Source organism: Hylobates moloch, unplaced genomic scaffold, assembly GCF_009828535.3.
Source record: "Hylobates moloch isolate HMO894 unplaced genomic scaffold, HMol_V3 SCAFFOLD_18, whole genome shotgun sequence".
NCBI classification, from domain to species: Eukaryota; Metazoa; Chordata; class Mammalia; order Primates; family Hylobatidae; genus Hylobates; species Hylobates moloch.
The window spans coordinates 42,319,551-42,343,556 of NW_026652293.1; the positions used below are offsets into that span (position 1 = coordinate 42,319,551).

Sequence of the window (24,006 nt, forward strand, 5' to 3'; positions counted from 1 at the left end):
GAGAGTTCCTCTAAATGCTCCCAAAATATTTTTCTTCTCCGAGTGGCAGTGGTTCAGCAATGGCTTCTGAGACCTTAAATTTTGCCCCAGCTTTGTCATGATTACGTGACTCTCAATAGCCCAACTCCTTTTGTATATAGATACCAGGGAATAATAACAGTAATAATTAATATCTTTTCTTCCTTCCCCATGGGCCAAGTGCTAAACTAAGCACTTTGAAGCTTCAGAACAACTTTACAAGGCAATTGCTACTCTTGTCCCCATTTTAAAGATGAGTAAACGAGAAAACACAGAGAAGTTATATTACTTAATGTAAGGCCATCAGCTAACCAGCGTTCGTATGCAAGCAACCTGTCTCAGGGTTCATGCTCCTTATCCCTAGGAGCTGAGTAGTGAGGGATTAAAAGTGCAGGGAAGGTATGAAAACAGCCAGGTAAGCTCTCTGTGACAAGAGGCTCACTAACCCTCAGTGGCATGTTCTATCATTAATCCCATTTTGCAGGTTGTGCTATGACATGGTCCCTCCTACCACCTGCAGGGGGGCACAATTATAAGATGTTTCTAGTGACTTGTGGAAGGAATTGTCAGATTTGGCAAATAAAAGTACAGGACATCTGGTCACATTTGAATTTCAGATGAAGTTTTTGTGTCCCATGCAACATCTAGGACATACTTTTTCCAAAAAAGTTTTATCATTTATCTGAAATTCAAATTTAACTGGGTATCCTATATTTTATCTGACAAATCTATTTCCAGTGCAACAGAATAAGGACAAATGATGGTGATTTCTTTCCCTTTAGAAGACTTGAATGGGTGTGATTACTGCTTTGCTCAACTGGTGCAGAAGGTTGACATGAAAGGCTTGGCTGAATCAGTTTCAGGGAATGGGGATGACCTCTCTTTGCTCATCTCTACTGGGAAGTCCTTTGAAGCCTCCAAAATCACCACCGAGGGAACCTGGAACAGCCTTCTAAACTGGAGCAGAACTCCCCGGAATGATCTGGAGCAGGTCTTGCTCACTGGCTGGCTGTGTCCTTGGCTTAGTTTCCAAAGCCTGGAGCACAACTCGGAAGCTACTTTAAACAATAATCTCCCTCCTTCTCAACTTCACAAAGGATCTCCAGGGTCCTTCTAGGATGTTTGGGTCTCCAAGCACTAATTCCTGCTTCTTTCTGAAACTTAGTAGCCTCTTCTGTGATAATCAGAGAAAAAAGAAGAAAAACCCGCAGCAGATTTTCAAAAGATATAACCCATTCACTCCCCTCAACCAACACCGCCGTCTCACCATCAGATGTCATAGTAGTCATTCCCTTGGGTTTTCCTGCCAGTGAATATTACAGAGTCCTAGAAGAAGAATAACAAACCTCAAAGGATTGCCTGGTTTTAACAACATATTGTGAATTCCCAAAAAATTTCCCCCAGGAAATCTGTTTTGAAATATACGTGGGGTTACTCCACATCACAGACATCTGTGCTGAAACTTGCTTTCCTCATGGCTGGCATCCCAGACAGACCCCTTGGCTGGAACAAACTTTCATCTCCTTGTCACAACCTGACCCCAATCCTTCCACCTCCCCATCTTCCCCACAAAGTCACACACCCATGCCCTGTGTGGAGTGGTTTCTATCAGCAGAGCATGTTTGAGCTCACTGGGAAAGTGGCTTCTCTCATGATTTTAATCTGCTTTGTCTTCCCCGATTACCAAGATGTCCCAGACCAAACTACATTTAGATGAAATGCATTTGGGTGGGTGTACTCTGCCTGCCTCAGCAGAAATATTGTAGCAGCCACCCAGCGCATAGCTGAGACATGCACAAAATGCAGACCAGCATCTCAAAGCAAAGGGAACTTTATAAGGTGTATTATATTAACATCCATAAATATGCACATTTATAGGCATCCTGTGTAGGCCTCAGGCAAAGGCCATAGTATTTTTTTAAAAAGGAAAACTCAGCTAAAAAGGACTGAGAACAGAGCAAAACCAAACCCTTCTTGGGTTTTTTAGCTTTGTGGTGTGGATAGGAACTTTTCCTTCCTCCTTGCCCTTCCTTAAGTACAGTACATCTCACTGTGGGATTGTAAAGGACAGGGTCCCAGCTTTTTTTCTGAATAACTTCTTAATGGAAGCTGCTAAACTGACTTTATCAGCCAGACATGACCTTGACTATGTCAGCTGGAGCCAGAATATCCTCATCACCATTATCTTCATCATCCCATGGCTAAGAGTCATTGATCATTTATTTTGTGCCAGAAATTTTGCTAAATATTCTGCGTGATTTATCTAATTTAATTTCACAGTGATCTTCTACTAGAGGTGTAATTTTTTTTTTTTTTTAGATAGAGTCTTGCTCTGTTAGCCCAGGCTAGAGTGCAGTAATGATTCACTGCAGTCTTGAATTCCTGGGCTCAAGCAATCCTCCTGCCTTGGCCTCCCAAAGTGCTCAAATTACAAATGTGAGCCACAAGGGCACCCCAGAGGTATAATTTTTAGTGCTCATTTTAAGAATGAGAAGATTGAGGTTTAACAAGATTAAGTGATATGCCCAGGGTCATATAGCTGATCAAGGGGAAAATTCGTATTCAAATTCCAGACTGTGCAACCCAAGGCTGACACACTGAACAACAGCGCCTATTGCTCCCCAGGGATTGATAGCAAGGCAATTCTGGTAACTGCTGGGCCAGGGAGATGAAAAAGACTCATCCTTTAAGGCCCCCACTCAGAACCTTCCTGTATGAGTGGAGTGGATCCATCCCTCCTTTTTTTTACTTCTCTGGTCTAGGAAGTTATTTCTAAGAGTTTGAGCTGTTTTGAGGAGACAAGAGGACATAGTGTGGCGGGGAAAAACCCAAAAACTTTGATGTGAGACAGAGCTAGATTTATAGCATGGCCCAGAATCATATGAGTTACATGAAGTCAGGAAACTAAATCTTAGTTTCCTTGCCTCTAAAACAGGCATAATTATATTTGCCTCATAGGATTAATAGGATTATTAACTAGAAAAACCTAGCCTCCTGCTATAGTTCGAATGTTGGTGTGCCCTCCACCCCAAAAATTCACAGGTTGAAACCTAACTCCTAAGGTGATAGTATTAAGATGCAGGGCCTGTGGGAGGTGATTGGGTCATGACGACTCTGCCCTCATCAATGGGATTAATGGCCTCATAAAAAGAGGCTTGGTTTCCACCACCATGTGATGACCCAGTAAGAGGGTGCAATCTATGAAGTAGAGAGCTCTATGAAGCTCTCTATGAATCTATGAAGTAGAGAGCTCTCACCAGACATTGAATCGCTGACACCCCATGATCTGGGACTTTCCATTTGCTAGAACTGTGAACAATGAATTTCTATTGTTTATAAATTACCTAGTCTAAGATATTTTGTTATAGTAGCCAAATGGACTCAGACACCTGCATTCAGGGATCCAATTTTTTTTTTTTTTTTTTGAGTACCTATTATATACAGAGACCTTTAAGGCCTTGACAAATGTTCATTCTTATCTTTCAATGACAGGATTTCTAAATTACAGGCTTTGTATCCCCAGGACCTAGCACAGAGCCTGGGAGATAATATGTGCTAATTAAATGTAGAGCATATGATACTCTCATGAATTAATAAACGAATGCAATAAAAGCCCATCCAGTTTATTTTTCTGACCTCCTGGACCACCACTCCCCTCCAGCTGCATATGACTAATTTGGTATTTAACATACAAGCCACGTCTTTCCCAATCTCAGCCTCGACACAGGGCTCATATGATTCTCTGTGTCTTGAATGCCTGCCACACCCGCTTTGTTGGCCTGGAAAACTACTTACGAGTTTTACTTTATGAAAAATGCAGAGTGAGTCTGCTCCTACTCTGTATGTCAGCTCTTCAAGCAGTTGAAGTCAGTCCTCATGACTCCCTTCCTTGTTCTACAAATTAGTGCTGCCTTCCAAGTCGAATTTCCCTCCAATAATCGTTATTGGAAATGGCCTCTGAATCCCATACTATTTTGGATACTCCCTGTTTTTCCAGTTGCCTCCTATTCATTCATTCATTGACTATTTATTGAGCACCTACTAGCTGTCACATGAAACAGATTTTTTCCCTAGACTATAAGCTTATGAAGTTTACATTCTGATGAGGGGAGCTGAACAACAAACAAAAATGTACTACGTATGTCAGCTGTTGACATGTTGTGAAGGAAAATTAAGTGGGGAGATGAGGAGGGAAGGAAAGGGGAGGATAGACAATTTATGTAGAGTGTGGTCAGGGGAATGACCACAGTTTGAGCAGGGGAATGAAATGAGGGAGCAAACCATGTGGCTGTCTGAGGGAAGTGTGTTCCAGGTGAAGAAGAGAAGCAAGTGCAAGTGCCCTTAGGCAAGAGCGCTTTGGAGAGTCTGAGGCAGCAGCACCAGGAGGCAGGAGAAGGAGCAATTGGAGATGAGCTCCAAGACAACTGGAGGCAGATCATGCAGGGCCTTGAGGCCGGTGGAAAGGACATTTCTTTAAATACGACGGAAATCCAATTCAGAGTTGATTTAAATCCCCTGAAAACTTCTCTCTGGGGCTCTGCAAAGTTGAGCTTTTAGAGGAACAATGATGGGAGCAGACAAAGCTGTGGGAGAGTGATTGCAATGACTGCAGCAAGAGGTGATGGTGCCAGAACCAAGGTGGCTATGCTGGAAATGTGGAAGATGTACACAAATTCTAGATGCACTTGGAAAGTGGAGCTCATTGCATTTGGTTTTCTGTTTGTATTTTTCCCCAGTTTAATTGAGGTATGTTTGACAAATAAAAATTGTATAAATCTAAGGTGTACACAGTGATGATTTGATGTGTGTATTAATATATATCATGAAATGATTATTACAATCAAGTTAACATATCCATCACTTCATGTAGTTACTGTTTGCGTGTGTGTGTGGTGAGAATACCTCAGATCTATCCTCTTAGCAAATTTCAAGTATGCAATGCAGTATCATCAACTGTAGTCACTGTGGTATTCATGAGATCCCCAGAACGTATTCATCTTATAACTAAAAGTTTGTACCTTTTGACAAATGTCTCCCTATTTCCCTCACCCCCCTCAGGCCTTGGCAGTGACCATTCTTCTCTCTACATCTAAGAGGTCAATTTTTTAGATTCCACATATAAGTGAGAATACATAATATCTGTCTTTGTGTATCTGATTCATTTCACTTAGCATATTATCCTCAACATTTATCCATGTTGTCACAAATAGCAGGATTTCCTTCTTTTTATGGCTTAGTAACATCGTATTGTATAAATTTGTATAGCATGTCTTTTTTAATCCATCATCTATTGACAGACATTTAGGTTGTTTCCATATCTTGGCTCTTGTGAATAATGCTGGAATGAACGTGGAAGTGCAGATACCTCTTTGAGACAGTGATTTTATTTCCTTTAGATATATACCTAGAATGGGATGGCTGCATCATATGCTAATTCTATTTTTAATTTTTTGAGGAACCTCTATACTGTTTTCTATAGTGGCTATACCAATTTGCATTCCCATCAACAATATACAAGGGTTCCCTTTTCTCCACAATCTTGCCAACAACACTTGTTAACTCTTGTCTTTTTTTATAATAGCCATCCTAACAAATTCCAGTTAATGTCCCATTGTGGTTTTGATTTGTATTTCCCTTATAATTAATTATGTTGAGCACCTTTATACACCTGTTTTACATCTGTAGATCTTCTTTGGAAAAATCTCTATTAGGTTTTTGTTTGTTTTTGAATCAGGTTATTTGTATTTTTGCTATTGAGTTGTATGAGTTCCCACTGCATTTGTTGGAGAATTAGATGTGGGGCATGAGAGAATGTGCGCCTGTTTTCTTATTTGTAAACTAAGGATGATATTTTCACTGCAGGGTTGTTAAACTTCATGGTAGATGCTCAAGGAATGTGAATTTTCTCCTTCAACTGTCCAGTGCTGTGATCAGCAGTGGTTGTAAGACCATTGATTGTGGTAAATAATTCGAGGAATGGATAGGGGAGGGGAGATGATACCTGTGGTATCCCCAAGGGAGAGGTCCCATTGGATAGAGGTAGCTGAAAATTTTAGATATAAGCTTCAGATACAGTTTTGGGATAAAAGTTCAGGGGATGTCAAATAAATAGTTTGAGAGCTGAAACTATTGGGACAAGTTAAGAACAGTCTTTTTCCATTTCCATAGCAATATTGTGTAATATTTATGGAACTAATATAGATCTTAAAGAGGGAATCATCAGATCACTAAAAGAAGTACGCAAAATCTGGTATCAAATGAAATGAAAGGATAATTATTCCAGAACTTTAGGCTAAGGGAAGTCAGGGAAGAGTGTGCGTCTCCTGAAAGTGTAGTATAAAGAAAAGCTGAGCAGCTAACATATATATTACTCATCAAGAAAAGGAAGACAGTTTAGGCAACATAGGTGTAAATCAAAGAGGTATGAGTTCTTATCCAGGACTTTCCCCCTACACTAACTACTTGCTTTTTTTCTTTTTTCTTTTTTGAGATGGAGTCTTGCTCTTGTCGCCCAGGCTGGAGTGCAATGGTGTGATCTTGGCTCACTGCAAGCTCCGCCTCCCGGGTTCAAGCGATTCTCCCGCCTCAGCCTCCCGAGTAGCTAGGATTATAGGCACCCACCACCACATCTGACTAATTTTTGCATTTTCAGTTGAGACAGGGTTTCTCCATGTTGTCCAGGCTGGTCTTGAACTCCTGACCTCGTGATCTGCCTGCCTCGGCGTCCCAAAGTGCTGGGATTACAGGCATAAGCTGCCATGCCTGGCCCACGACTTGCTTTTTAAAAGATTGGCCATGTAATTTTCACTGGTTTGAGTCAGGGGATAGTACATCCATTTGGTCAGTGCTTCTGCATCTATGGATGTACTGGTGGTGTTCAGATACATGGCCTGTGATTCCTGAATGATGATACAAACATGGTAAATTCCACACACAGTGTTTGCATGTTGGGAAGGCTAGTCGCTTCTCCTGCTGGCTTATTGGTGTTTTCTCCATCATCTCAGGTGCCTGGGGATCAGCAGAATGGGACTCTGTTCTGGCTCTGTCATTGCCCAGTGGCATCTGCAAGCTGAGATAATTGCTCTGCTCTCCATGCTTGCACAGCCATGTATGGTTCTGGACCAACACTGTATGAAGGTCACAGATACACTGTGATTCCAGAAGAAGGAGACCAGGTGAAATGGGGGGGTTGGGATTGCCTGGAAGACTTGTCTCGCTCTGTCACCCAGGCTGGAGTGCGGTGGTGTGACCTTGGCTCACTGCAACCTCTGCCTCCGGGTTCAAGCAATTCTCATGCTTCAGCCTCCCAAGTAGCTGGGATTATAGGTGTGCACCACCACACCTAGCTAAGTTTTGTATTTTTAGTAAAGACAGTGTTTCACCAGGTTGGCCAAGCTGGTCTCGAACTCCTGGCCTCAATGAGCTGCTCACCTTGGCCTCCCAAACTGCCGGGATTACAGGCGTGAGACACCATACCTGGCGCCTTCCTCCCTTCCTTATATTACAAGTCTTTTTTTTTGAGACAGAGTCTTACTGTGTCACCCAGGCTGGAGTGCAGTGGCACAATCTTGGCTCACTGCAACCTCCGCTTCTTAGGTTCAAGCAGTTCTCCTGCCTCAGCCTCCTGAGTACTTGGGATTACAGGTGCACACCACCATGCCTGGCTAATTTTTGTATATTTTTTAGTAGAGACAGGGTTTCACTGTGTTGGCCAGGCTGGTCTCAAACTCCTGACCTTGTGATCTGCCCACCTTGGCCTTCCAAACTGCTGGGATTATAGGCGTGAGCCACCATGCCCAGCCAACTCTGTCTCAAAAAAAAAAAAAGAGAGAGAGAGAGAAAGAAAAGAATGGGCTGAAAAAAACAGGGATTTTTTTTTTTTTTGTATGGGGAATAAAAAAATGCAGGAGGAATATGATAATATCTTCAAAGATTTTAAGGGCAACAATTTGGAGGAGAAATTGACCTGTTCCTCATTCACACTGACTAATATATTTATATTATGTAGCACATCTGTATTTATATAGATTTATATTTATAGATATAATACATAAAAATAAAATATTTCTAATAATTTTTGTTACCCAACAATCAAAAGAGCTCCCCTTGGAGAAGTCTCCATATTGAGGATGACTGACTGAACCCTCTGAGCTTGGGCTCAAGTGTGGGATCTGAGACTGAACTGGATAAACAACACCCTCTTGCCTTCTCGCTCCTTCTCAATTTCTCCCCTTCCCTATCTCTATGGTCCTCTGTTTCTATCTTGGAGGAACAAAACTACATGAACTTTTTCTAAGCGGGAGTCAGAACTTAGGCCCCTTTCCTGTCAAGATGCAAACTGTCACTTTGACCCAAGACAATTCATAACTCTTCCAAGTGCTTAATAGGGGAGTCAAATACCTCTCATTCCTTGAGGCTACTGAGGACCATGTGGTGACTGACCTCATCTGGGCACCGAATGGCACCCCAGCCCCCAACGATTCCTTCTCTCTGGTGTGGCCCCAGGTCATGGCCGATCAATTTTGCTTTGAGGGGAGGAATGTGAGCACGTCCTCCGCGAAGGTCCGGAACAGACGCTATGTTGTTCTTTCATGACTGCCTTTGCTAAGTGGCTTGTGAATTGAGCCCTTGACACTGAAGCCAGACATGGCTGGGGAAGCTAACTACACAGATGAGCAGCCCCTCTAAGACAAAGGGGAAAAGTGCAGTGGGTAGGATGGAGAGGGTGAGCTGTGTCTCAGGAACTATGGAACTATGCAGCAGTTTCAAAGCCAGAGAACCTAACAGGCCTTATAGTCTTCTGACCACTTCATTTTACAGGTTAAGAAACTAATGGTCAGAGAGACAGTGACTGCCTTCAAGTCATGCACGAAATCAGCTGTTACGGTCAAATTAGGGTGAGGCAAATGAGGCACCTACATGACCCTAAGAGGACCCCTCCTTAAACCCTGCACCCCAGACCCCTCACTCAGCTTACCTAATCTTGGCCCTAAGTCCTACACCACCCAGGCTGCGTAACACTTGCCAGTCAAAGACCTTCTTGGAGATTATTATGATATAAATGTTTGTGTCCTCACCTGGTTAAAATTCATATGTTGAACTCCTAATCCCCAATGTAAATGAGATTAGTATCTTTATATTAAAAAAAAAGGACCAAGGGACCATCTTTGCCTCTTCTGCCATGTGAGGATGTATAGAAGTTGCCATCTATGAGGAAAGGGTTCTCACCAGACACTGAATCTGCCAGCACCTTGATTTTAGGTTTCCCAGCTTCCAAAACTGAGAGAAATAAATATTTGTTGTTTATAAGCCACTCAGTTTATTATATTTTGTTATAGCAGCCCAAATCGACTAAGATAGAGTTTCTATCCATAGAAGATGCCATGTTTTCTGGCAGATGAACCTGTCCTCATCGGAGTAAAGAAGGGCGTCTGCCTACAAGCAGCCAATGGAAGTCTGGCAGGCAGCTGGGGAGAGCTTGTGTGGTCCACTGCCCTATTGGAGCCTGGGTGATTTCACTGGATGATCAGAGTCTGTCTTGGAAATTTGAACTGTCAATAGGGGAGAGTTTGTAACAGCTGAGAGATGAAGTCAAGGGCATTCTTTCTCCCCAATTCTTGTTGCTTGTACTGTCCTCAGCACATTCCTGTGGTGGAAGGGAGAGAGAGGTGACCAGTCTTATGCCTCTCCCAAGTGGCTGTTGTGCTGCTCACTGTTCAGATTGCTCCCTACCTCATGGGAGAGTGGAGGCGCGGTGGTGGGGGGAACTGCCTCTCCATTCATTCGTTTAACAATTATTGAACACCTCATTATTGCTAGACACAAAGGTCATTAACACTTGGTCCCTGATATTAGGTGCTTGCACATTAGCAGGGGAGACAGAGGCAAAAAAAGAGATAATTATATTGCCATTACCACTTAATAATTATAATGATGAAGAAAGGCCACAGATATTGTTGGGACACCAGGAAAAGATACATATCCATATGGAAAAACTGGGAATAAGTGCAAAACGATGCTTCCTGGAGGAGGTGTTGCCTCAACTGAGTTTTAAAGGGATGAGCAGGACTTCTTCATCACCAAGTGAAGAGCAAGGGAAGGGTTTTCCAGACTTGATCAAAGGACATGGCTGAGAACCAGCATGGCAAGTGTGGAGGTACTGCAGACAGTTTGGTAGCTATATGAATTTTAAGTGAGGCGGGGCACAGCAAGAAGGATGCTGAACATGGTTAGCCCAGCTAAGGAGCTTATATCTCATTTGCCAGGCCAGCTCTCACACGCACTGGTAGTCAAGGCCAGGCACGGAATCTCAGGACAAACTTTATTTGGCCCATAGAAGGTTTTACAGAGTTCTGAGTTTGGATGCCTTTAGACAGCCAAGCTCCATTTCACTGCAATCCCCACTGCTCCCCATTGCCCACCTATGGACCCGGCACTCATTTCTGTTTCCTCCTGCCTTCTGTAGACTCTAAGGATGTGGTGCCTGCTCTGGGGAGTGGGGAGTCTCTGAAGGGTTTCCACCAGGTGATAAGCATGATCATGCCTTTGCTTTACAAAGCTTCCCTTGGTGATGATGCAGAGGAGGATGGAGGTGTGTCCTGGAGACAGATGAGTCCCTTTGGAGGCTGTTGCAATAATCCAGGCAAAAGATGTCAAGGGCTTGCAATTGTGTCCTGGGAGAAAGCACAGTAGGCATGGCAGGATAACCCCACCATCACCCATTGTGGACCCTTGAGGCCTGGGGAAATATGGGAGAAGGCGATGGGCCTGGCGCTAGCAATTCTACGTCCAGGACCACTTTAAATGACAGACTGTTGTAAGCACCCTAACCTACCGAGCACCTACTATACCCAAAGGTATGACATTCATAGTCTTCTGTAATTACCCCAACAACCCTGTGGAGCTATTGCTGCCCCTCCCCGCACTATTCTAAGGCTCAAAGAGCTTTCAAGCAGCTCCCGCGAAGGATCCTTGCTAAGCGGTTGTCCTGGAATTCAGACTGAGAATTACATGATTGCAAGGGTGGGGCTTTGTTCACTACAAGATACCTGTGTGGGTTTATCCTGATGTCATCAGAGTCCAGAGGCCATCAGAGTGGTATTTGAGGAGTGTGACCCAGTAGGGGATCAGTATGGACTTTGGCAATTCCCTGACTGAGAAAAAAAAACTGACAGAAAACTACCCAAGAGGGCAAGATGAGAATGTGCATTTGGAGCTTGTTTATTTGGCTAGGAGTCTTAGTCCATCTGGGCTGCTGTAACAAACGCCATAGACTAAATTTATTTCTCATGGTTCTGGATGCTGGGAAGTCTAGGATCAAGGTGCCAGCAGATTTGATGTCTGGCAAAAGCCTATTTCCTTATTCATACGTAGAGCCTTCTAGCTGCGTCTTCACATGGTACAAGGGGCTAGCTAGCTCTCTGGGCCCTCTTTTATAAGGCACTAATCCCAGTCGTGAGGGCTCCACCTTCTAATAGCATTACCACGGGGGTCAGGATTTCAAAATATGAATTTTGGGGGACACAAACATTCAGACCACAGTTCTTGGCAAACACCCCTCTACTTTTTCCTCAGAAAATTAGGAAAAATTTCAAGTTTACTTACACATTAGAACACAAATGCCAAAGCAAGGCTAGATGTTGTACTTTGGGGTCTGCTGGCTATAAAATCTCTGAAGGAGAAACCAGGCTGGAGAGGGCCTCAAGTGGACTGGCCTGGGAGCTCCAGTCCCTAGCTCTGTTCTCTCTGTTCCCCTCCACTGGCTTTAAGGAGAATTAGAAAACCACCTCTGTGTCCCAAATGCCAAGCACTCAAAGTCAGTGGTTCTCAAAGTGTGATTTCCCAACTCGCAGCATCTACACCACCTGAGAACTTGCTTGACCAAATTCTCAGGCCCTACCCAGACCTCTTGATATGGTTTGGTTCTGTGTCGCCACCCAAGTCTCACCTTGAATTGTAATCTCCATAATCCCAACGTGTCAAGGGCGGGACCAGGTAGAGTAATTGAATCACAGGGGTGGTTTCCTCCATGCTGTTCTCGTAATAGTGAGTGAATCTCACAATATCTAATGGTTTTATAAGTGTCTGGCATTTCCCCTGCTTGCACTCATCTTCTCTCCTGCCACCCTGTGAAGAGTTGCCTTCTGCCATGATTGTAAGTTTCCTGAGGCCTCCCCAGCCATGCAGAACTATGAGTCAATTAAATCTCTTTTCTTTATGAATAACCCCGTCTTGTGTATTTCTTCATTGCAGCATGGAAATGGACTAACACACTTCCTGAATCAGAAACTCAGCGGATGAGGCCCGTCAATCTGTGTTTCAACAAGACTTCCAGGGGACTGTGATGTGCGCTTAAGTTTGAGAACTACACTAGTAAGTGATAATAAATATGACAACATATTTTTTTGAATGCTTTAATGAACCTTTATTTTCCTTGCAATGCCCTGGGCTTCATCCAAATGAGTAAAGAATTTCTGCAAAGTCACTTAGGGTTCAGCAGAATCCCAGGTGTGGCCAAAGAATGTGCATGGGCAGGTAGACCATCAGTAGGTTAGAACTCCAGTTCCATGATGGCTTTGAAAAAAAATTGATGTTGCTTGATCTGATCTCAGCTTCCAGGGCACCTCTTCAGGGAAGGCTTCCCTGAGCTTCCTGGGCTAAGGTAGAAGCTCCTGTCACATTTTCCCAGAAGCATTCCAAATTTCTGCTCATCGTCACAGTGCTCATCGTACTGCAAAAGGTCTACCTGTTTAATCATCTGCTTCCTTCACTTCACCCTAAGCTTTTTTTTTTTGAGATGGAGTCTCATTCTGTTATGCAGGCTGGAGTGCAGTGGCTCCATCTCCGCTCACTGCAAGCTCCGCCTCACGGGTTCATGCCATTCTCCTGCCTCAGCCTCCCGAGTAGCTGGGACTACAGGCACCTGCCACCACACCTGGCTAATTTTTTGTATTTTTAGTAGAGATGGGGTTTCACCATGTTAGCCAGGATGGTCTCGATCTCCTGACCTTGTGATCCTCCCACCTCGGACTCCCAAAATATTGGGATTACAGGCGTGAGCCACTGCGCCTGGCCACCCTAATCTTAGTGAGGGCAGAGACTCTGGTATTCTTGTCCTTGAATCCCTGGAATCTAGCAGAAGGACACTTAGTAAATATGCATTTAGTTAGTTGAACACCAAGCTCACCTTTGCCTGTGGGGCCTTATCATGCTATCCCTCGGCCTGAATTCTTTCTCCCCAGAGTCTCTGTGGCTTGTTTAGCTTCTCATTCCAATCATAGCTGCTAGGTCATCATCTCTTGACTACCCAACCCAACCCGGGCACTACATTGGTCTCTACCATCCCCGTCACTTTGTATTTGACATGGCACTTGATCACTATTCCATAGTCTACTGATTATTTTATGTTCTGACTCCTACTTCCTAGAGTGCAAGTTCCCTAGTCAGGGGCTGGTCTATCCGGCTCAACTCCACCCTCAGCACATTAAATCCCTCAGTAAATGATTTTTGAATGATGCATGACTTTTTACTGACTCATTTATCAAAACACTCAGACATTATCTATGTATGATCATTTTAGAGATGGAAGAAAATAAACTCAAGAACTGGTGACTTGCCCAGGTCACACTGCTGGTGGGTAGCAAAACAGCAGCTAGAATCTATAGCTTCTGGCTTTCCAGCCAGTCCTTGTTCCACTACATTCATTACTTCTTTGCTGGACTGAAAAGCTTAGGACTTTTCCAGTAAGTAATACGGAGCCACAGAAGACCTGAAGTTTCAAGGAAGTGGTAGGATGGATTCTCTTTTACTATAAGGTAAGTGCCTCCCTCTCCCATTTTGCCACATTGACTAATCTTATTTCAAAAGCATCTGTTTTTCCACCTGGGGGTCACAAAGTTACTGCCTCACGCCATAAATCCACTGTTGGCATTTCCTTGCAGCTGTGTTAGTTGACAGCTCTGCATCACCAGCTCTGTGAAGATGTGGGAAAGCTGGTGCTGTCAGACTCCATCAGCAGAAGACAAGCTGTGATTGCTGATGGTTGCACTAATGTACCTGCACTGTCGGGGAGGCCCTTCTGCCCTATCTGGCATTTCCAGGGAAAGGTACAGTGGAGATAGAGACGTCACTTCAGGAGGCAGCTGATGTATGTCAGAGGATTAATATGACCCTATATCAAGTTCAAGTTTTGGTCAATCAACTCAGAGCCTCATAAACTTTAGAGAAAGGTAACCCCTTTGCTGTTACTTTGGCCCAAAAGAAGAGCACCAATCTTCATTAAAACATTTGATAACTGCAAAAGAGGGAAGGGATTGATTAAACCAACTGTAGTACTTTCATAGGATGGAGTATTATGTGGCTATTAACATTTGACTTAAAAATAGGTAGAAATAACTGGATTCTTACAATAAATTGGTTAGAAAAATTGGTTACAAAATGTAAAGCACCATATGAGCCTATTTTTGTTTTGGAAAAGTATAGATGGATAAATGAATGGGTGGATGAATATAAAGATCATCGATATGTAAACAAATGTATAGTTAGATGGACAGACAGATGATTAAGATAGAAAGCCACTAAAGAAAGCGTGGAAAGGCCACCATAAATATGTTAATAGTGGTTATATCTGGATGAAGGGATTAAGAGCAATTTTAAAAATCACTTACCTTTATTTCCTGGTTATTTAATAATAAACTTATATTGCTTTTGTTAGCGCAAAAGCATAGCTATTAATAACAACAATTCTAATATTCGGAATCAAGAGCTCATCTTTTACCTATGTGTCCTCTTTATACCCTCTTTACTCTTGTTACATGAATGTTCATAATACCCATTCATCCATCCATCCATCCATCCATCCATCCATCCATCCATCCAGGAGGCAGAGTCTATCTGGACTTCAGGATGGTATTTAAATAATCCCCCAAGAAAGTTTTATATTGATTTCAGGTCCTCTCATGCCTCTGGACTATTTTATTCTTCTGGTTGTTGTTCCTATTCTAGACCATGGAGCACCTTTCTATATCCCATCATGCCACCCTTTGTACTCCTGGTCAATTTCTACTCACGATCTAAGACTTTCTTCAGACCTCACCTTTCCCTCTTTCCTCTTGTTGCTTTCATCCCTTCCTTCTACTCCCTCCTCCCTCATGGCCTTTGTTCTCCAATTGCACCTTGTACTTTGTACTCTGCCACCCTTTGTACCCCCGGTCAATTTCTACTCACGCTATAAGTCTTTCTTCAGACCTCACCTTTCCCTCTTTCCTCTTGTTGCTTTCATCTCCTCCTTCTACTCCCTCCTCCCCCATGGCCTTTGTTCTCCAATTGCACCTTGTACTTTGTACTCTATTTGAAACTTTCCAATAGGTACAGTTATTATCTATGTACTTGCTGTCTCTTGATTAGACTTGGTGCTTCCTGATGCAAAGACTATGTCTTTCATCTCTGCACTCAGGGCCTAACTGCCTAGTAAAAGCTAGTCTGCTTCTCTCACAAGTATGTTTCTGTCAGCCTAAACAAGATTGACCAACAACCTTGATACCATTCATTTAATCAACAGGCACTTACTGAGCATCTACTATATCCAAACCACAGAGATTAGTAAGACACAGTTTCTTCCTCCAGGGGCTCACAGCCAGGTTGGGGAGGCAGACATGGGCACATGAAAAAGAACCATAAACAGTCCACCATATGATGTCGGTGTCCTATTTCAGCCTAGAGAGTGGGCCTTCTAGGAGTTCAAGAGACCCCTATAGGCTGTCTGGACAGGGGAGAGACTAGATGGCAGGGGGAGGCAGTTAAGGTTTGAAGAGAGACTTCAAAGAAGATAAAGATTTAGACAAACACAAGAGATGAGGGATGACATTCCAGGTAGGGGGCACCGTGTGGCAAAGGAGCAGAGGTGGTGGGCTCCTGGCTTGTTATGAGTGTCCAGGCTGTGGGAGCTGAAAGGGCATCAGAATTAGTGTTAGCCCCTGGGGTTATGTCTAGCTAGTATCATTTAGAAGCAGTGCAACTTCTCAGAGCCTCAGCTTCTTCACCCATGAATCAAATATTAAATTATCTGCCTTATCTGTCTTATAGGGAAGTTGGGAGGATCCAGTGACACACGGTGTGTGGAAATTTTTTGTAAATTGTAAAACAATACACTTATGTAATTCAGAGAATAAGAATAATCAATAATATGGCTAGAGGAAGGGATTTATAAGGAAAGGAAAACACTTGGGCATGTTGGAATATTTAGAGCAGGGTTTGGGGAAGGCCTTAAAGATTATGACCCTGACTTTTCCATTTAGCTCTCATGATTCCCAGTACCATTTCTCTTGTGAATTCATCGATCTGGTCCAGCCTGGGTTAGGTGCCCCACCTCATGTTCCCAATATCCCACTTACTTAGCAAGATAGCCTTTTAATTTCTGCTCACATCTGTCTTCCCAACCAGGCTGGGAGTTCATTGAAAGCAGACATCTTGCTTTATTCATTTTGCAGCCTCGGTGTCTAGCACATTATCTGGCACACAGTTGGGATTCAGTAGATGTCTGTTAGTGATAACTGTTTTAATGGCTACTCTTCATGAAGTGCTTACCAGTTGGCAGTCATTTTGCTAAGCACTAAACAAGAATTTGCTCATCATCACAACAACCCTTATTCCCATTTTGCAAGTAGAAAAAGTGAGTCATAGGAGGCTTAAATAACTCAGTCAGTTTCACTCAACACGTGAGCATTGGAGCTAGAATTTAAGCCGAGGTCCTGAGGTTTCTGAGTGCCATATGTTTCTTGTGAATTCATTCACTCATTCATTCTACCAATAATGATCGTGTGCCTGTCACGTGCCAGGAACCATTTCAGGCTGAAGGAATGTGTCTGGAAGAAGTGATAAATGGGATATCAGATAATCCCATGCTCGGTGAAAATGTGAAACGTATGTGTGACCAAAGTACAGAGCATCCCAGAGGTGTGGGCAACTCAGCTGTGGGTGGGGGTGGAGAGAAGCCTCCAAGAGAAGAGGAAAAGAGCCAAGGGCATTCCATCCAGGTAGAAGAAAGGGCAAGCGGGAGGACACCAGGGTGGGGTGTAGCAAGTTGAGTCTGGATGTTGCAGTGAGTCTTCCTGGCTAGACAGTGTACTTCTTGAAGGAGGAAACCGTGTCTTAAACATCTCCACTTTCATAACCCTGCACAATGCCTGCATCTGGTTGCTCAGTGAAAGCTTGGTGGATGACTGAGATGGGTTTCTACATTTTGAAAACAGAGAGCAAATCTCAAATTTCAGAAGAACACTAGAAGGCTGCAAGAGAAAATGACTCCAATTTGCAAGGGGCGGCCAAGCACGACCAGAAGGAAATGAATTTGTGTATTTACCAAGAACCTCTTTGCTTGGCTCAGAATATCCTCAGATCCCCATCTCAAACCTGCTCTCCTGTTAAGAGAATGCAAGACAAATTCTGTCTAAGGTACTTTGGGTTTTGCAAGTTGCTAGGATATTAATATATTTATCCACAACCACAGACACTTGGCTCAAGAACAGCCCACTCAGCCCTCACTTGAGGCTAGATCATGGGGATTCAATCAACGTGAGGTCCTGAAGGGGCTTTTAAGTCAGCCAGGGACGTGGTCATTGCTTAGAGGTACCACAGCTGAAGCTTTTCTCCAGGTTTGGTGATAATAAGTTATTTTTGTTAAGTTGATTTGCTTTGGCCTCTTTTGAGGCTTCATATTCAGTTGTGATTTGCACCTGCCTTTTTTAACCTAAAAACACATACGAAGGAGAGGAATGGAGGCATATTTTCCCACTCCACAGTCCCTGGGCTTCCAAAATGGGGATGTTTTGGGTCTAGATGTCCTCAAGGAAAATAGGACACTTGGGTTTCTGGGCTCATTACATGGATATGAAGGAAATATGGCCTAGAACCTGTTGATATTGTAGCCCAAGGTCACATACTGGCAGACCACTACCTCTACAATGATTTCAGTGGTGGGCGTGAGGAGGGGAAGGGAACAGGCAGGGCTGTCTTTTGTTAAACTGTAGGATATAGGGATGACTCATGACCTATACAGGGCCAAGCATTTAGCTTTCACATGCCTCAAACACAAATCAATTTGACTACACAAGGGGAAAGCAAAATAAACTCACTTCCTGATTATTTTTTCTTTGGAGGGGGTCTTGCCTTGTTACCCAGGCTGGAGTGTAGTGATGCAATCATGCCTCACTGCAGCCTTGACCTCCCAGGCTCAAGAGATCCTCATATCTCAGCCTTCCGAGTAGCTGGAACCACAGGCATACACCACACCAGGCTAATTTTTTTTTTTTTTTTTTTTTTTGTAGAGACAAAGTCTTGCTATGTTGCCTAGGCTGGTCTTGAACTTTGGGCTCAAGAAATCCTCCCTCCTCAACCTCCTAAAGTGTTGGGATAACAGGCATGAGCCACCATGCCCAGACCTATTCTTTTTTTTTTTTTTTGAAGAGCTGCAACCTTCTGTTGGCATCACCAACAAGCATCATTTTTTGAGGCTCTCTTCATGTAGACCCTGAGACTACAAAGGCCAGCACTGGTTCCTACCTATCATGGTTGTATAATAAGTCACAAAGGTGTCCCATCCCACATTCCCACAGAGATGATAAAAAAAGAACCTTCTCTCTGACTAAACTTATTACTTGAATGGATAAGTGATCGTCTATCAAATTATTGGCAGCAAGGGTGGCTTAATATCAATACTTCTGAAACTTTATTTTGAGCTGGCAACTACAAAAATGTAATTGTCTCATAGCCCATAACCCTTACAATAGCTCAAGTTTTTTTCCTGGTAACTTTAGTAATATAATTAGCAACTAATTTAACCTGGAAGATTTATTGGCAAGTTATATCGCTCAAAACTGCATGTTTATAGTTAAAGTTTTAACTATAATTTAAAATAATTCTGCATAATGAAATGGGCAATATATATGGGAATAAATTCTATGCCATTTATTTCAATTTGAATTTCCAAATTGTAATGTTTCCCTTTGTGCTATAGGAATAGGATTAAATGGGATAAGACTAGAATTTATAAGGGCTGTATATGAGGGGAGGGCAGAGATGGAACAATGAGGGTTATGATGAAAATGAATAGCAAAGAGTGAATTCTGTATGTCTTTGCTGTGGCACTGAAGTGAAGAGATGTTAGCTTTGGCTGTTCACAAAATAGGACATCATGATTTTCAGTGTTTGAGAGAAAATTGTTGGAAAAAGTTTGCAGTACTTGACATGTATCTGCATGCACAAAATAAAATTATTTGTCCACTTTAAAAAAAAACTGCATGTTCCATGGCACTTCACTGAAATATTTATTAGTGGACAGATAACTCCTACTTTAAAAAGTGTTCAGGTCTAAATCATTTGACTATACTCAGTGGTTTATATGAGCTTTCCCCAAAGCTTCTTTTGCCAAACAGAGTCCCTCAAGAAGATCATATGTGTAGAGGAGATCAGTGATCTGACTAACTCTGTGCTTGGTTTTGGCTATGAGGCTGCACAGAATCAAATGGATCATTCATTGATAAACATCATGAGGGTTCTTAAAATTTTTTCTGAACATCCTGATTTATGTCTCATATTTTGATTTTAACATTTTAAAATCTTATAAAGACATAAAATTATGGTGCTTTTTTTTTTTTTTTACCATCACCAGTGATGTCTCCAGGCCCCTTCTTTTATTAAAGCCTAAAATGAGCCTTTTTATGTTTTTTACAAAAACACAACAAAACAAGATTCTACTATCCCAGTTCTGCTCTTGTTGAATTTAAGACACAATCTCTGACCTCAAAGTGGCCATGCAGAAAGGGCAGAAAACCATTTTCTGCACTGCACCTTTACGAATGGAACCTGGAGAAATAATACATACTCATATGAACTCAGGCGTGTTGTAGCAGCTTTGTCAGGTCTGGGATGTTATAGAAATGTCTGTTAAATGTAACAAACCTGCACATTGTGCACATGTACCCTAAAACCTAAAGTATAATAATAATAATAAAAAAAGAAATGTCTGTTAATCATATAAGTATAAATAGCATGATAGGCCCACAGAGCGAATCCAAAATCATCCATAACTGGTCTTCTGCTAGTTTCCAGACATGATTTACATACATTTCCAGACATGATTTACATATTACAAAATTCCAACTGCTCCAGCCCAGATGGAATTTTCCCAGTGGTGAACACCTCTTCTACATCACCACCTCTGCCCACCTCTGCCCACCTCTGCCTCCTTCAGCCCCCTTCTCATCCACCCTGACCCAACCCTCTCCCTCCTTATATGTATTCACTCATTCAATCGCTTATTCATTTGTCCTTTTTATTGATATCTACATCTATCCACATCCAATATCCACATCCAACTGGCAAGCAAGTGGCATCTGTTTCCTATTAACCAGAGTAGAAGTCTAAGCGCTTGTGCCCACTGCATGTTGGTATAGAAATTGCCACGAAAAACACAACACGGTCAAGCACTGGATGGAACAGGACTTTACTCACCCAGAGAAGAGACAGAGCAAGATCTGCTTCAGTAGTGGGTGTCAGTATCCCATGGACAGCAGGTCCATCCCAATAGCTGACACAGGCCATTGAATGACCCCTCTTATGCTGCAGCAGAAGGGCCCATCCCTTGCCTGCAAAGGACAGATACAGTAGTGAAGTTTCTAAGTGCCATATGATGCACGCCCTTAAGCAAAGCAAAAGAGTACAAACAGAAAAAGATATTCCCACAAAAGATGGTAAGTCCAGCACAGGCTGAGGATTCTTTATTTCTTGGTAAGGAAGTCTTCCAGGCCCAACGCGCATTCTTAGGTGGCCAAGCAGGGGTGGAAAGATGGCATGCAAGAGACTGCCTTTCCCAACACACAACCCCACCTTTATCCACATTTGTGTCTGCACCCATATCTATCCATATCCATTTCCATATCCATATCCATATCCATATCCATATCCATATCCATATCCATATCCATATCCATGTCTATGTCATCTCCCAGGTTGCTATCACTGGTTTTCAGTTATATTCATCTGCCTGGTCTTGATTCATTTATTTTGATGGTGGATTTTTTTCTCCTATATTAGACCATGAGTTTCTTAGAGACAGTAGCGTGATTTACTGATTTCTGCATCTTACACCAGCACACAATAGATCCTTAAGGATTTGAAGATATTGGGGAAAGTAGCACCTTTGTCAGGCATTGTTCTGGCCAGTTAGGCCGCACCACCTTATTTTAACCCTGGTTACCCTATGACCGTGTCTCACCTCTGACCTTTGCACTGGCTGTCCCCAGATCTGCCTATGGTTGACTTTTTCTTTTCATTCTTATTTAAATTCAAAAGTCATTTTCTCTGAGAGTCCCACCCTGACCACCTGACCCAGGAATCCCAACCTGATTCCCCCACAAAGTTATTCTATATCCCAGCGTCCTCTTTCATTTTCCCCATAACACTTATCAATGCCTGAAGTTAGCTTTTTAATGAATTTATTGATTTGTCTATTTGTCTGTTTTCTCCAGCCCCTTTCCCAATTAAAATATAAGCCCCATGGTGGCAGGGGTTAGCTTGTCTTTTCTGCGGCCGTATCTACAGCTTAGAGTAATGTCTGAAACACACTAGGTGCTCACTTATCATCCAGTGAAACAGTAACCTCAAGCAGAGGCTGTTACTATACCAATTTTTTTTTTTTTTTTGAGATTGGGTATCGCTCTGTCACCCAGGCTGAAGTGTAGTAACATGACCTTGTTTCACTGCAGCCTCCACCTCCCCAGCTTAAGCAATCCTCTGACCTCTGCCTCCCCATTAGCTGTGTCCACAGGTGCACCTAGCTAATTTTTTTGTATTTTTGGTAGAAATGGGGTTTTTACCATGTTGCCCAGGCTGGTCTCAAACTCCTGAGTTCAAGCGATCCAACTGCTTCAGCTTCCCAAAGTGCTGGGATTACAGGCATGAGCCACCATGCCTGGCCTATAGCAGTTTTGGAGATGAGGAAGCTGAGGTTCATGACAAGCCTCATGTCGACAGATCTGAGATCCAAAGCCCTTTTCAAAGCCCGTCTCTTACAGGCCGAGAGACTGCCATTTACCAAGCACAGTGGATACGTTGATAGAAACATGATGCTTCTACTTTGATCAGACTTTCTGATGTTTCTCTTGTTCCCTTGTCTATTTTGAAACTGTAGACAAACAGGCATGTGAGTCTCTAATTCCAGAAAGTTTTATTTACTAGCATAATAATAAAAATAATAGCTTCAAAGTATGCTAAGAACTTTGTATACACTATTTCACTTAATCCCCACAACAAGCCTATTAGAAGGATAATTTAATCTCCTTTTTACACATAAAAAAATAAAATTCAGGAAGATAAAATACCCTACCTAAGGTCAGTGGTATCAAAGCAAGAATCAGAAGATACAAGCAGTAGCTGAATGTAGTGGCTCATGCCTATAATCCTAGCACTTTGGAAGGCTGAGATAGGAGGATTGCTTGAGGCCAGGAGTTTGAGACCAGAGTGGGCAACATAGTGAAACCCTGTTTCTACAGAAATTAAAAAAAAATTATCCAGATGCATTGATGTGCACCTGTAGTCTTAGCTATTTGGGAGGCTGAGGCAGGAGGATGGCTTGAGCCCAGGAGGTCAGGGCTGCAGTGAGCTATGATTGCACCACTGCACTCCAACCTGGGTGACAAAGTGAGACCCTGTCTCTAAAGAGAGAGAGAGAAAAGAAAAAAGATACAAATGGCTTAATTTGAGAAGTGTTGATAAAAGACTAAGGAAACGAAGATTCAAAGTCACATCTCTTTGCCTAACCACAGTGCTAGAGTAAACACTCCCTAAAGGCAGGCTCTGAACTGGGTACCAAGGATACGAAGACTCATTCCCTGACCTCAGCAAGCTCATGGTCTAGAAAAGGAGGACCCAGTTTGGACAGGAAAGAAACCAGGCACCAAATAAGGGGAAGAAGAGAATGGAGAAGGAGGGCTGTGGAGACATGCTGGGCTCCTGCAACCTTAGTTGGGGTAAATATAAAAGGGACTGACCTTCTAGTTTTTCAGTGTAACACCAGAGCTGTAGAGGGAGAAGGGCCACTAGGAGATTCCATTTCAGTGATGTAGCCAGCAGGAAAGCCTACATAAGTGAGAGCCTGGAGAAGCATCTGGCTACCCTGGACCGTGGCAGGAGGGAAAAAGAGGAGTCACTGTAGGGTGGATAGAGTGGTCCTTAGATTTAGTTTTTACTTCCCCTCCCAGCCTTGAGCCAGCTGCTGTGACTCATGGCTCTTTGGCTGCAGGAAACCCGTTACAACCTAACTTTCTGCCTAGGTCAATTGGTTTTGGTTTCATTTTCTAGTCTGGAGTATGATCATGCTGTCTATTAAACTTAGAAATTTCCTTGACATTTTCAGTTTCATGCAGAATGAAAAGGAAATGGTCTTGTGACAATGTGATCACCTTGCTGAATGTTCTAGAGCTAACCAGCCGGACAAGGGACAAGGGCATCCTTATCAGGATGAAGTCTCGTTCTGTGAAGCCAGCAGTCCCAATATTTGAAAAAAAAGTTGTCTCAGTCAGTGTTCTAGCAAAAAATGGATGGTACACTCAAACTATGTAACTTGGAGGGAATTTAAGGAAAAGATCATTTACTTAGATGCAAAGGAAACTCTGGGGCTTATAACAGCAGGGAGTCATTACCTTCCCTATCTCTTAACAGGCAAGAAGAGGGAGCAGTTCCTGGAACAAAAAGAGGGGAGTTGTAGGGAGAGGGCTCCCCAAAAAGAGGCTGCCTTCATGAGAAGAAAGCAGCCAAGCCCTAGCAAAATCCTAAAAGGAGGGAGCAGGGAGAATAAATCCCCCATCCTCACTCTCCTGCCACTCCCTGCATCTCTCGTTGGTAACTTGCAAAGGCTGGGCACAATTGGAAGCTAGAAGGCAAGGGAGATCATTGATGGGGCCCATGCAGATCAGCCTCCTAGGGTGCAGAGGT

The 24,006-nt window shown here is 43.0% G+C and overlaps 1 long non-coding RNA gene across 1 annotated transcript in view; it reads right to left on the minus strand.

Annotated features, from left to right (window-relative positions):
• Positions 1 to 23,212, minus strand: part of LOC116457878 (uncharacterized) — a 68,368-nt gene extending 45,156 nt beyond the window's left edge. The window contains exons 1-2 of the long non-coding RNA XR_004245132.1: positions 23,064 to 23,212; positions 22,109 to 22,198 (exon numbers count right to left, since the gene is read on the minus strand). This is a non-coding gene — a long non-coding RNA (uncharacterized LOC116457878). The remainder of the gene's footprint in view (positions 1 to 22,108; positions 22,199 to 23,063) is intronic.
• Positions 23,213 to 24,006: the final 794 nt, after the last annotated feature.